Source organism: Arachis stenosperma, chromosome 5 (genome assembly GCF_014773155.1).
Source record: "Arachis stenosperma cultivar V10309 chromosome 5, arast.V10309.gnm1.PFL2, whole genome shotgun sequence".
Classification (NCBI taxonomy): Eukaryota; Viridiplantae; Streptophyta; class Magnoliopsida; order Fabales; family Fabaceae; genus Arachis; species Arachis stenosperma.
The window spans coordinates 72,970,166-72,982,302 of NC_080381.1; the positions used below are offsets into that span (position 1 = coordinate 72,970,166).

The 12,137-nt window shown below is 38.3% G+C and overlaps 2 non-coding genes across 2 annotated transcripts; one reads left to right on the plus strand and one right to left on the minus strand.

The window, feature by feature from the left end:
• Nucleotides 1–801: 801 nt before the first annotated feature.
• On the plus strand, nucleotides 802–909 carry LOC130984621 (small nucleolar RNA R71). The gene has a single exon (XR_009088539.1). It is a non-coding gene; the product is annotated as a small nucleolar RNA R71 (small nucleolar RNA).
• Nucleotides 910–11,823: 10,914 nt separating this feature from the next.
• On the minus strand, nucleotides 11,824–11,927 carry LOC130984347 (small nucleolar RNA R71). The gene has a single exon (XR_009088288.1). It is a non-coding gene; the product is annotated as a small nucleolar RNA R71 (small nucleolar RNA).
• Nucleotides 11,928–12,137: the final 210 nt, after the last annotated feature.

Sequence of the window (12,137 nt, forward strand, 5' to 3'; positions counted from 1 at the left end):
AGTGGCGTCCACCTCCTCTCTTTCCTCTCCATATTCGGCCATGTTTATGGCTTTGCACTCTCCTTTTGGATTTTCTTCTGTATTACTTGGGAGAGTACTAGGAGGGAGTTCAGTAACTTTCTTGCTCAGCTGACCCACTTGTCCTTCCAAATTTCTGATGGAGGACCTTGTTTCATTCATGAAACTTTGAGTGGTTTTGATTAGATCAGAGACCATTGTTGCTATGCCAGAGGTATTCTGCTTAGAACTCTCTGTCTGTTGCTGAGAAGATGATGGGAAAGGCTTGTTATTGCTAAACCTGTTTCTTCCACCATTATTATTATTGAAACCTTGTTGAGGTCTCTCTTGATTCTTCCATGAGAAATTTGGGTGATTTCTCCATGAAGAATTATAGGTGTTTCCATAGGGTTCTCCTAGGTAATTCACCTCTTCCATTGAAGGGTTCTCAGGATCATAAGCTTCTTCCTCAGATGAAGCTTCCTTAGTACTGCCAGGTGCATTTTGCATTCCAGACAGACTTTGAGAAATCAAATTGACTTGTTGAGTCAATATCTTGTTCTGAGCCAATATGGCATTCAGAGTATCAATCTCAAGAACTCCTTTCTTCTGACTAGTCCCATTGTTCACAGGATTTCTTTCAGAAGTGTACATGAATTGGTTATTTGCAACCATTTCAATTAGTTCCTGAGCTTCTGTAGGCGTCTTCTTCAGATGAAGAGATCCTCCAGCAGAGCTATCCAAAGACATCTTGGATAGTTCAGAGAGACCATCATAGAAAATACCTATGATGCTCCATTCAGAAAGCATGTCTGAGGGACATTTTCTGATTAATTGTTTGTATCTTTCCCAAGCTTCATAGAGGGATTCTCCATCCTTCTGTCTGAAGGTTTAGACTTCCACTCTAAGCTTACTCCATTTTTGAGGTGGAAAGAACTTTGCCAAGAAGGCATTGACTAGCTTTTCCCAAGAGTCCAGGCTATCTTTAGGTTGTGAGTCCAACCATATTCTAGCTCTGTCTCTTACAGCAAAAAGGAATAGCATCAGTCTGTAGACCTCAGGGTCAACCCCATTAGTCTTGACTGTGTCACAGATCTGCAAGAACTCAGCTAAAAACTGATGAGGATCTTCCATTGGAAGTCCATGGAACTTGCAATTCTGTTGCATTAGAGAAACTAACTGAGGCTTAAGCTCAAAGTTGTTTGCTCCAATGGCAGGGATAGAGATGCTTCTCCCATAGAAATTGGGAGTAGGTGCAGTAAAGTCACCCAGCACCTTCCTTGCATTGTTGGCATTGTTGTTGTTTTCGGCTGCCATGGGTTCTTCTTCTTTGAAGAATTCGGTCAGGTCCTCTAAAGAGAATTGTGCTTTGGCTTCTCTTAGCTTTCTCTTCAAGGTCCTTTCAGGTTCAGGGTCAGCTTTAACAAGAATGCCTTTGTCTCTGCTCCTGCTCATATGAAAGAGAAGAGAACAAGAAGATGTGGAATCCTCTATGTCACAGTATAGAGATTCCTTAAGGTGTCAGAGGAAACGAAAAATAGAAGAAAGAAGGTAGAAGAATTCGAACTTGATTAGATAGGGTTCGAATTGTGCATTAAGAAGGAGTAGTACTCCATAAATAGAAGGATGTGGGAAGAAGGGAGGTAATTTTCGAAAATTAATTAGAAAGATGTCAAAAACATTTTAAAAATTGATTGATAATTTTCGAAAATTGAAAGTGGAAAAGAGATAAAGTGATTTTTGAAAAAGATTTTGAAATTAGAAATCAAAAAGATTTGATTGAAAACTATTTTGAAAAAGATGTGGTTAAAAAGATATGATTGAAAAAATTTGATTTGAAAACAATTTTAAAAGATATGTTTTGAAAACAATTTTTGTACAAGATTTGATTTTGAAAATTAGTGACTTGCCTAACAAGAAAAGATATGATTCAAACATTAAACCTTTCTCAACAGAAAAGGCAACAAATTTGAGATGTTCAATCGAATCATTAATTGTTAGTAAGTATCTTTGAAAAAGGAAAGAAATTGCCTTTGAAAACATTTGTTTGAAAAGATATGATTTGAAAAAGATTTGATTTTGAAAAACTTTGAAAACTTGAAAAAAAATTGATTTGAAAACAAAATCTTCCCCCTTTGCCATCCTGGCGTTAAACGCCCAGAATGGTATCCATTCTGGCGTTTAACGCCCAAAATGCACCCTTTTTGGGCGTTAAACGCCCAACCAGGTACCTTGGCTGGCGTTTAAACGCCAGTCTGTCCTTCTTCACTGGGCGTTTTGAACGCCCAGCTTTTTCTGTGTAATTCCTCTGCAGTATGTTCTGAATCTTCAATTCTTGGTATTATTGACTTGAAAAGACACAAATTAAAAATATTTTTGGATTTTTTAATAATCAAAATGCAACAAGAATGAAATAACAATGCATGCAAGACACCAAACTTAGCAGTTTGTATACTACTGACACTAATGAGAATGCATATGAGACACACAAAACACTCAAGTCAACTGAATTCAAAGATTAGAACACGAAAATCATCAAGAATTACTTGAAGATCCTTAAGATGCATGTAATTGACACCAAACTTAAGATGAGATACTAGACTCAAACAAGAAATTTTTGGATTTTATGAGTTTTTTTTATTTTTTTGTGTTTTTCGAAAATTAAGTAGAAAAAGATATCAAAATTCTTAATGAGAATTCCAGGAATCAGTGCAATGCTAGTCTAAGACTCCGGTCCAGGAATTAGACATGGCTTCACAGCCAGCCAAGCTTTCAAAGAAAGCTTCGGTCCAAAACACTAGACATGGCCAAAGGCCAGCCAAGCCTTAGCAGATCACTGCTCCAAAAGCAAGATTGATGAAAATCAACAAGCTCTTGTGATGATAAGTTGAAACCTCGGTCCAATGAAATTAGACATGGCTTCTCAGCCAGCCAGACTTCAACAAATCATCATGAAACTCTAGAATTCATCTTCAAGAATTTCGAAAAAAAAAAATACCTAATCTAAGCAACAAGATAAACCGTCAGTTGTCCAAACTGAACAATCCCCGGCAACGGCGCCAAAAACTTGGTGCTTGTTGCCGGATCTTGGCACTGATGTTACCGGACAAAAAGCTTGCTCAAAACTTGAACAATCCCCGGCAACGGCGCCAAAAACTTGGTGCGCGAAATTGTGAACAATACTTTTCACAACTCTCATAATCCCCGGTCATGAACTCCAAAAACTTGGTAGTTCAATTCCATGGCATTACACAACTTCGCAAAACTAACCAGCAAGTGCACTGGGTCGTCCAAGTAATAAACCTTACGCGAGTAAGGGTCGATCCCACGGAGATTGTTAGTATGAAGCAAGCTATGGTCATCTTGTAAATCTTAGTCAGGCAAACTCAAATGTATAATGGTGATGAACGCATAAAACATAAAGATAAAGATAGAGATACTTATGTAATTCATTGGTAGGAACTTCAGATAAGCGCATGAAGATGCCTTCCCTTCCGTCTCTCTGCTTTCCTACTGTCTTCATCCAATCCTTCTTACTCCTTTCCATGGCAAGCTTATGCAAGGGTTTCACCGTTGTCAGTGGCTACCTCCCATCCTCTCATTGGAAATGTTCAACGCACCCTGTCACGGCACGGCTATCCATCTGTCGGTTCTCAATCAGGCCGGAATAGAATCCAGTGATTCTTTTGCGTCTGTCACTAACGCTCCGCCTTCAGGAGTTTGAAGCACGTCACAGTCATTCAATCGTTGAATCCTACTCAGAATACCACAGACAAGGTTAGACCTTCCGGATTCTCTTGAATGCCGCCATCAGTTCTCGCCTATACCACGAAGACTCTGATCTCACGGAATGGCTGGCTCGTTTGTCAGGCGAGCACTCGGTTGTCAGGCGATCAACCATGCATCGTGTTATCAGGAATCCAAGAGATATTCACTGGAGCTTTGATTGCTTGTAGAACAAGAGTGGTTGTCAGTCACCTTGTTCATGAGTGAGAATGATGATGAGTGTCACGGATCATCACATTCATCAAGTTGAAGAACAAGTGATATCTTGGACAAAGAACAAGCGGAATTGAATGGAAGAACAATAGTAATTGCATTAATACTCGAGGTACATCTGAGCTCCACACCTTAATCTATGGTGTGTAGAAACTCCACTGTTGAAAATACATAAGCATAAGGTCTAGGCATGGCCGAATGGCCAGCCTCCCAATGATCTAAGATAGCATAAAACGAAGATAGCTACCAAAGTCTACTAATACAATAGTAAAAGGTCCTACTTATAGATAACTAGTAGCCTAAGGTTTACAGAAATGAGTAAATGACATAAAAATCCACTTCCGGGCCCACTTGGTGTGTGCTTGGGCTGAGCAATGAAGCAATTTCGTGTAGAGACTCTTCTTGGAGTTAAACGCCAGCTTTTATGCCAGTTTGGGCGTTTAACTCCCATTTGGGTGCCAGTTCCAGCGTTTAACGCTGGGATTTCTTGAGGTGACTTTGAACGCCGGTTTGGGCCATCAAATCTTGGGCAAAGTATGGACTATCATATATTGCTGGAAAGCCCAGGATGTCTACTTTCCAACGCCGTTGAGAGCGCGCCAATTGGGCTTCTGTAGCTCCAGAAAATCCACTTCGAGTGCAGGGAGGTCAGAATCCAACAGCATCTGCAGTCCTTTTCAGTCTCTGAATCAGATTTTTGCTCAGGTCCCTCAATTTCAGCCAGAAAATACCTGAAATCACAGAAAAACACACAAACTCATAGTAAAGTCCAGAAAAGTGAATTTTAACTAAAAAATAATAAAAATATACTAAGAACTCAACTAAAACTACCAAAAACATACTAAAAACAATGCCAAAAAGTGTATAAATTATCCGCTCATCAGTGTGTCATGGAAGGAAAGGACCTATACCTTCCAAGACTCATCAGGAAGTGTATGTCTAGAGTCCATGTTAGAGGCACCTTGGCTTTTCCGTAATTAATCACTCAGATGGCCATTCGAGCTGAGGTACCCTGGGAGCACCAGGATGAGATACCACTGGTTGTCGACCGCAAGAAGGTGATTCCGCACGGTAAGCGATTTGGAACTCTAGGCCACAGACCACATACTACTACTCCCACTGAGGCGGCCAGATCCTCAACAGCACCTGCAGCACCACCTACTTCAGCAGCATCTTCATCCACTTCTCAGCCAGTTTACCACCTTGTGCAGCACCTTTTTGAACGCATGGATCAAATGGAGCGCCGCAATCAGCGACGCTAAAAGAAGTCAGAGCGTCGTATCCCATCTGAAGCTGATTATGACTACTGGGCATACTGACATCCCTCTGAGCTTGACACACCCTCAGAGCACTCTGAGGAGGAAGAGGAGGAGTAGGAGGAGGACCAGCAGGAGGCACAGTATGAGGCAACTCAACCTGAGCATTTGACAGAGTCACAGACACCTGCAGCTGACAGCGGGCCAGTGCACGATGATCCTTCTCACTATCCTGATTGAAAGCGTCGAGGACAATGTTATGATTTAAGTGTGGGGAGGTCGCCTTCGTCGGCAAAGTTATTTTGGGTGAATCATTCCATTTTAGACACCTTTATTTCGTTTTACTTTTCAGTTACTCGACCTAAGAGCATCTCCGCCCAAGCACTCACCTTGGAGGCTCGCATGTGGGCACAGATCATGTCCCGCTACATCTTCTCGAGCACTCATGAGTCCACTTTCACTGCTGACATGGCCGTTCTCGTCTGGTGCATTCTCAAAGAAAAACCTCTCAACCTGCCACAACTCATCCGACAGGCTATGGGCCGTGTGTAAATCTCCGGTAACCTACCTTTTCCTGCATTGGTTATAGACTTGGTATCTGTAGCGGGAGTCTCCTATCAGGCTGCGGATATGAGGACCATGATTCCTAGGGATGACGAATTTATCCAGAATGGGAAATATATCAGACCTCCAGCACCATCTGTGAGCCAGAATAAAGGCCCATCCTTCGACGCCCCTTCAACTTCCGCCCTACCATCATCCACAGCTCATGCAGCACCACCCACTAATCAGTTGCTACTTGAGAGATCCTTGAGAGGTTAGACCGACAGGGCCGGCAGATTGAGCAAATAGAGCGCTGCAACAAGCGCCAATACAACCACTTGAAGGAGCTCGTTGTTAGTACTCACCCACCTCCGGAAGAGCTCCATACCTTGGAATCTACTTCACATGACAGCATGAAGAGCCATGATGAGCCAGACAGTGGAAGTGATAATTCCAACCCCACTTTGCTCATCACTAATGGTATGGAGGACTGTGCAAAGCTTTAAGTGTGGGGAGGTCGGTAACTGACTTCCGAAGGTAACATCTCTCTCTCTCAACATCAATATTTTATTTTTCTTTTATTAGATAAGATAACTTGGATGAGTAGTAGTTGCTTGCATTTAGGTGCTACTTGGTTGAAGTGATAAATTTTTTTTCAAGACACTATTTTATAGCATTTCACTAATTTGAATTAAATTTTTTGTTAAACTTGTTTGAAGATATTTATTTTGGAAGATGGTTTTAGAGCTTGAACACATAGAACTAGTGAGATTTTGAACCTATTTGATTGGTTGCATTTTATCAACCAATGTTTTATTTTGGTGTCTGTTGTTCTCTCTAAAATTGTGATCTATATCTTGCTTGACTCTATATTTCTATGGTTTGATGTATGCATACACTTATGTGATTGAGGCCATATTTCACTTAGCTCACATACCCATATGGCCTTACCCTATCATTCCCCTTGCAAACTAATGTTGAGCCATTTTACCCCATTTATTCTTTATTTTAGCGCACCATTAACTCTAAGCGGAAAACAATAAATGTCCCTAATTTGAATCCTTAATTAGCTTAGACTAGTGAGGTGTACATGAATTAAGTGTGGGAAAATTGAATTGGGGAATACATGTTTAGGAAATTGGGCATTTTATATTCTTATGTGAGAATGTGAATATAGTTGGGCACTTGTTCATGCAACTAACACTTTAATAGTTAAAGAAAAAGAAGAAAAAAGAAAAAAAAAGAGGAAGCAATAAAAAGGGGACAAAATGCCCAAAGTGAAATAATTAAATTAATGCATATGATTTGCATTCAAAAGACATCAAGGTGCATGGATTTGTGAAAAAATAGTTAATGGGTGGCTAGGCTTTGCATCGTGATAACATGGAATGTCTTAAGCTAGGTGGGAAGTTTAGGTTAATCAAGGATTCGAATTTTAGTCCACTTAACCACATACATTCCTACCTTGATCTCAACCCCATTACAACCTGATGAGCAGATAATTTATATACTTTTTGGCATTATTTTTAGGTAGTTTTTGGTATGATTTAGTTAGATTTAGTATATTTTTATCAGTTTTTATGCAAAATTCATATTTTTGGACTTTACTATGAGTTTGTGTGTTTTTCTGTGATTTCAGGTATTTTCTGGCTGAAATTGAGGGACCTGAGCAAAAATCTGATTCAGAGGTTGAAAAAGAACTGCAGATGCTGTTAGATTCTGACCTCCCTGCACTCGAAATGAATTTTCTGGAGCTACAGAAGCCCAATTGGCGCGCTCTTAATTGCGTTGGAAAGTAGACATCTTGGGCTTTCCAGCAATATATAATAGTCCATACTTTACCCGGGATTTGATGGCCCAAACTGGCGTTCTGAGTCAGCATAAAAATTCTAGCATAAAACGCCCAAACTGTCACCAGAATTGGAGTTAAACGCCCAAACTGGCACCAAAGTTGGTGTTTAACTCCAAGAAAAGCCTATGCACGTGAAAGATTCAATGCTCAGCCCAAGCACATACCAAGTGGGCACCAGAAGTGGATTTCTGCATCATTTACTTATTTCTGTAAACCCTAGGTTACTAGTTCTCTATAAATAGGACCTTTTACTATTGTATTTTCATCTTTGGATCATCTTTTGATCTTTTGATCAATTTTGGGAGGTGATGAGCGGATAATTTATACGCTTTTTGGCATTGTTTTTAGGTAGTTTTTAGTAGGATCTAGCTACTTTTAGGGATGTTTTCATTAGTTTTTATGCTAAATTCACATTTCTGGACTTTACTATGAGTTTGTGTGTTTTTCTGTGATTTCAGGTAATTTCTGGCTGAAATTGAGGGACCTGAGCAAAACTTTGATAAAAGGCTGACAAAGGACTGCTGATGCTGTTGGATTCTGATCTCCCAACACTCGGAATGGATTTTCTAGAGCTACAGAACTCCAAATAGTGCGCACTCAATGGCGTTGGAAAGTAGACATCTAGAGCTTTCCAGCAATATATAATAGCCCATACTTTATTTGTGATTAGACGACGTAAACTGGCGCTCAACACCAGTTCCATGCTGCATTCTAGAGTCAAACGCCAAAAACACAACCAGAGTTGAATGCCAAAAACACGTTACAACTTGGCGTTCAACTCCAAGAAAAGCCTCTGCACGTGTAAAGCTCAAGCTTAGCCCAAGCACACACCAAGGGGGCCCCGTAAGTGGATTTCTGCATCAATTACTTACTTCTATAAACCCTAGTAGCTAGTCTAGTATAAATAGGACTTTTTACTATTGTATTAAGTGTCTTTGATTGTAAGGTCTTTTGACCATTCGGTCTTCTGATCACGTTTGGGGGGGCTAGCCATTCGGCCATACCTGAACCTTCATCACTTATGTATTTTCAACGGTGGAGTTTCTACACACCATAGATTAAGGGTGTGGAGCTCTGCTGTACCTCAAGTTTTAATGCAATTACTACTATTTTCTATTCAATTCAGCTATTCTGGATCTAAGATATTCGTTGCACTTCAACATGATGAATGTGATGATCCATGAGACTCATCATCATTTTCACCTATGAACACGTGACTGACAACCACTTTCGTTATACTTTAGACCTGGCGCATATCTCTTGGATTCCTTAATCAGAATATTTGTGGTATAAGCTAGATTGATGGCGGTATTCATGAGAATCCAGAAAGTCTAAACCTTGTCTGTGGTATTCGGAGTAGGATTCAGGGATTGAATGACTGTGACGAGCTTCAAACTCGCGATTGTTGGGCGTGATGACAAACGCAAAAGAATCAAGGGATTTTATTCCAACATGATCGAGAATCGACAAATGATTAGCCGTGCTGTGACAGAGCATTTGGACCTTTTTCACTGAGAGGATGGGATGTAGCCATTGACAACGGTGATGCCCTACATATAGCTTGCCATGGAAAGGAATAAGAAGGATTGAAGGAAGGCAGTAGGAAAGCAGAGATCCAACAGGAACAAGCATCTTCATACACTTATCTGAAATTCCCACCATTGAATTACATGAGTAACTCTATCTTTATTTTCTGCTTTATTTATTATTCGAAAACTCGATAACATTTACTATCTGCCTAACTGAGATTTACAAGATGACCATAGCTTGCTTCATACCAACAATCTCCGTGGATCGACCCTTACTCACGTAAGGTATTACTTGGACGACCCAGTACACTTGCTAGTTAGTTGTGCGGAGTTGTGACTAAGTGTGATTCACGTTTGAGAGCGCTACCAAGTTTTTGGCACCATTGTTGATGATCACAATTTCGTGCACCAAGTTTTGGTGCCGTTGCCGGGGATTGTTCGAGTTTGGACAACTGACGGTTCATCTTGTTGCTCAGATTAGGTAATTTTCTTTTTTATTTTCTTTTCAAAAAGTTTTCAAAAATATTTTTCAAAATTCTCCCTCTATTTTCGAAAAATTCTTCAGAGTTTTTAAGAATGAATTCTAGAGTTTTAAAATGGTATGCTGAAGCTTGGCTAGCCATCAATCCTTAGACTAACCTGGTATGATTCCTGGAATTTTGATTGAGGACTTTGAATTCATTACTTCCTTTTTTTCCTATATGTTTTCAAAAAAAAATGAAATAAAATAAAAAATTATAAAAATCAAAATTATTTTTGTGTTTCTTGTTTGAGTCTTGTGTCATGTTTTAAGTTTGGTGTCAATTGCATATTCATTTTGTTCTTGCAATTTTCGAAAATTCATGCATTCATAATGTTCTTCATGGTCTTCAAGTTGTTCTTGGTAAGTCTTCTTGTTTGATCTTAATGTTTTCTTGTTTTGTGTCTTTTATTGTTTTTCATGTGCATCTTTGCATTCATATTGTCTAAGCATTAAAGATTTCTAAGTTTGGTGTCTTGCATGTTTTCTTTACATCAAAAATTTTTCAAAAATATGTTTTTGATGTTCATTATGATCTTCAAAGTGTTCTTGGTGTTCATCTTGACATTCATAGTGTTCTTGCATGCATCATTGGTTTTGATCCAAAATTTTCATGTTTTGGGTCATATTTGTGTTTTTCTCTCTCATCATTAAAAATTCAAAAATAAAAAAAATATCTTTTCCTTTTTTCTCTCAAAATTTCGAAAATTTGGGTTGACTTAGTCAAAAAATTTTTAAACTTAGCTATTTCTTATAAGTCAAGTCAAATTTTCAATTTTAAAAACCCTATCTTTTCAAACTTTTTCAAAAATCAAATCTTTTTCATTTTTATCTTATGATTTTCAAAAATTTAAAAATATTTTTCAAAAATCTTTTTCTTAATTTTATCTTTATTTTTGAAAATTATGCTAAACAATTAATGTGATTGATTCAAAAATTTGAAGTTTGTTACTTTCTTATTATGAAAGGTTCAATCTTTAAATTCTAGAATCATATCTTTTAGTTTCTTGTTAGTCAAGTAATTAATTTTAATTTTAAAAATTAAATCTATCTTATCTTATCTTTTATATCATATCTTTTTCAAAATTTTATCTTTTTCAAAAATTTGATTTTAAAATATCTTTTCTAACTTCTTATCTTCTTATCTTTTCAAATTTGATTTTCAAATCTTTTTCAACTAACTATTTGACTTTTTGTTTGTTTCTTATCTTTTTCAAAACCACCTAACAACTTTTTCTCTCTTTAATTTTCGAAAATACTTCCCTCTTTTTCAAAAAAAAAAAATTTTTATTTAATTAATTGTTTTAAATTTTAATTTTAATTTCATTTCTTATCTTTATTTTCGAAAATCATTTAACTCCTTTTCAAAATTTAATTTCGAAAATTTCTCCCTCTCTCATCTTTTCCTATTTATTTATTCATTTACTAACACCTGTCTTCACCTCTCTTCATCTCAAATCACTGCCCCTATCCTTACCCTTGTGTTTGGATTCTCCTTTTTTTATTCCCTTCTTCTTCTACTAATAATAAGGAACCTCTTTACTGTGACATAGAGGATTCCTCTTCTTTTTCTGTTCTCTTCTCTTTCATATGAGCAGGAACAAGAAAAAAGGCATTCTTGTTGAAGCTGATCCAGAACCTGAAAGGACTCTGAAGAGGAAACTAAGAGAAGCTAAATTACAACAATCCAGAGACAACCTTGCTGAAATTTTCGAACAAGAAAAGGAGATGGCAGTCGAACCTAACAACAATAATGCAAGAAGGATGCTTGGTGATTATACCACACCGACGTCCAAGCTTGATGGAAGAAGCATCTCAATTCCTACCATAGGAGCAAACAATTTTGAGCTTAAACCTCAATTAGTTGCTCTAATGCAACAGAACTGCAAGTTTCATGGACTTCCATCAGAAGATCCCTACCAATTCTTAACTGAGTTCTTGCAGATCTGTGAGACTGTTAAGACTAATGGAGTAGATCCTGAAGTCTACAGGCTCATGCTTTTCCCTTTTGCTGTAAGAGACAAAGCTAGAACATGATTAGACTCTCAACCTAAAGATAGCCTAGACTCTTGGGATAAGCTGGTCACGACCTTCTTAGCTAAGTTCTTTCCTCCTCAAAAGCTGAGCAAGCTTAGAGTGGATGTTCAGACCTTCAAACAAAAAGATGGGGAATCCCTCTATGAAGCTTGGGAAAGATACAAAAAGATGACCAAAAGATGTCCTTCTGACATGTTTTCAGAATGGACCGTGATAGATATATTCTATTATGGTCTATTAAGTTCTCTAAGATATCTTTGGACTATTCTGCAGGTGGATCCATTCACCTAAAGAAAACGCCTGCAGAAGCTCAAGAACTTATTGACATGGTTGCAAAAAACCAGTTCATGTACACTTCTGAGAGGAATTCCGTTAATAATGGGACGCCTCAAAGGAAGAGAGTT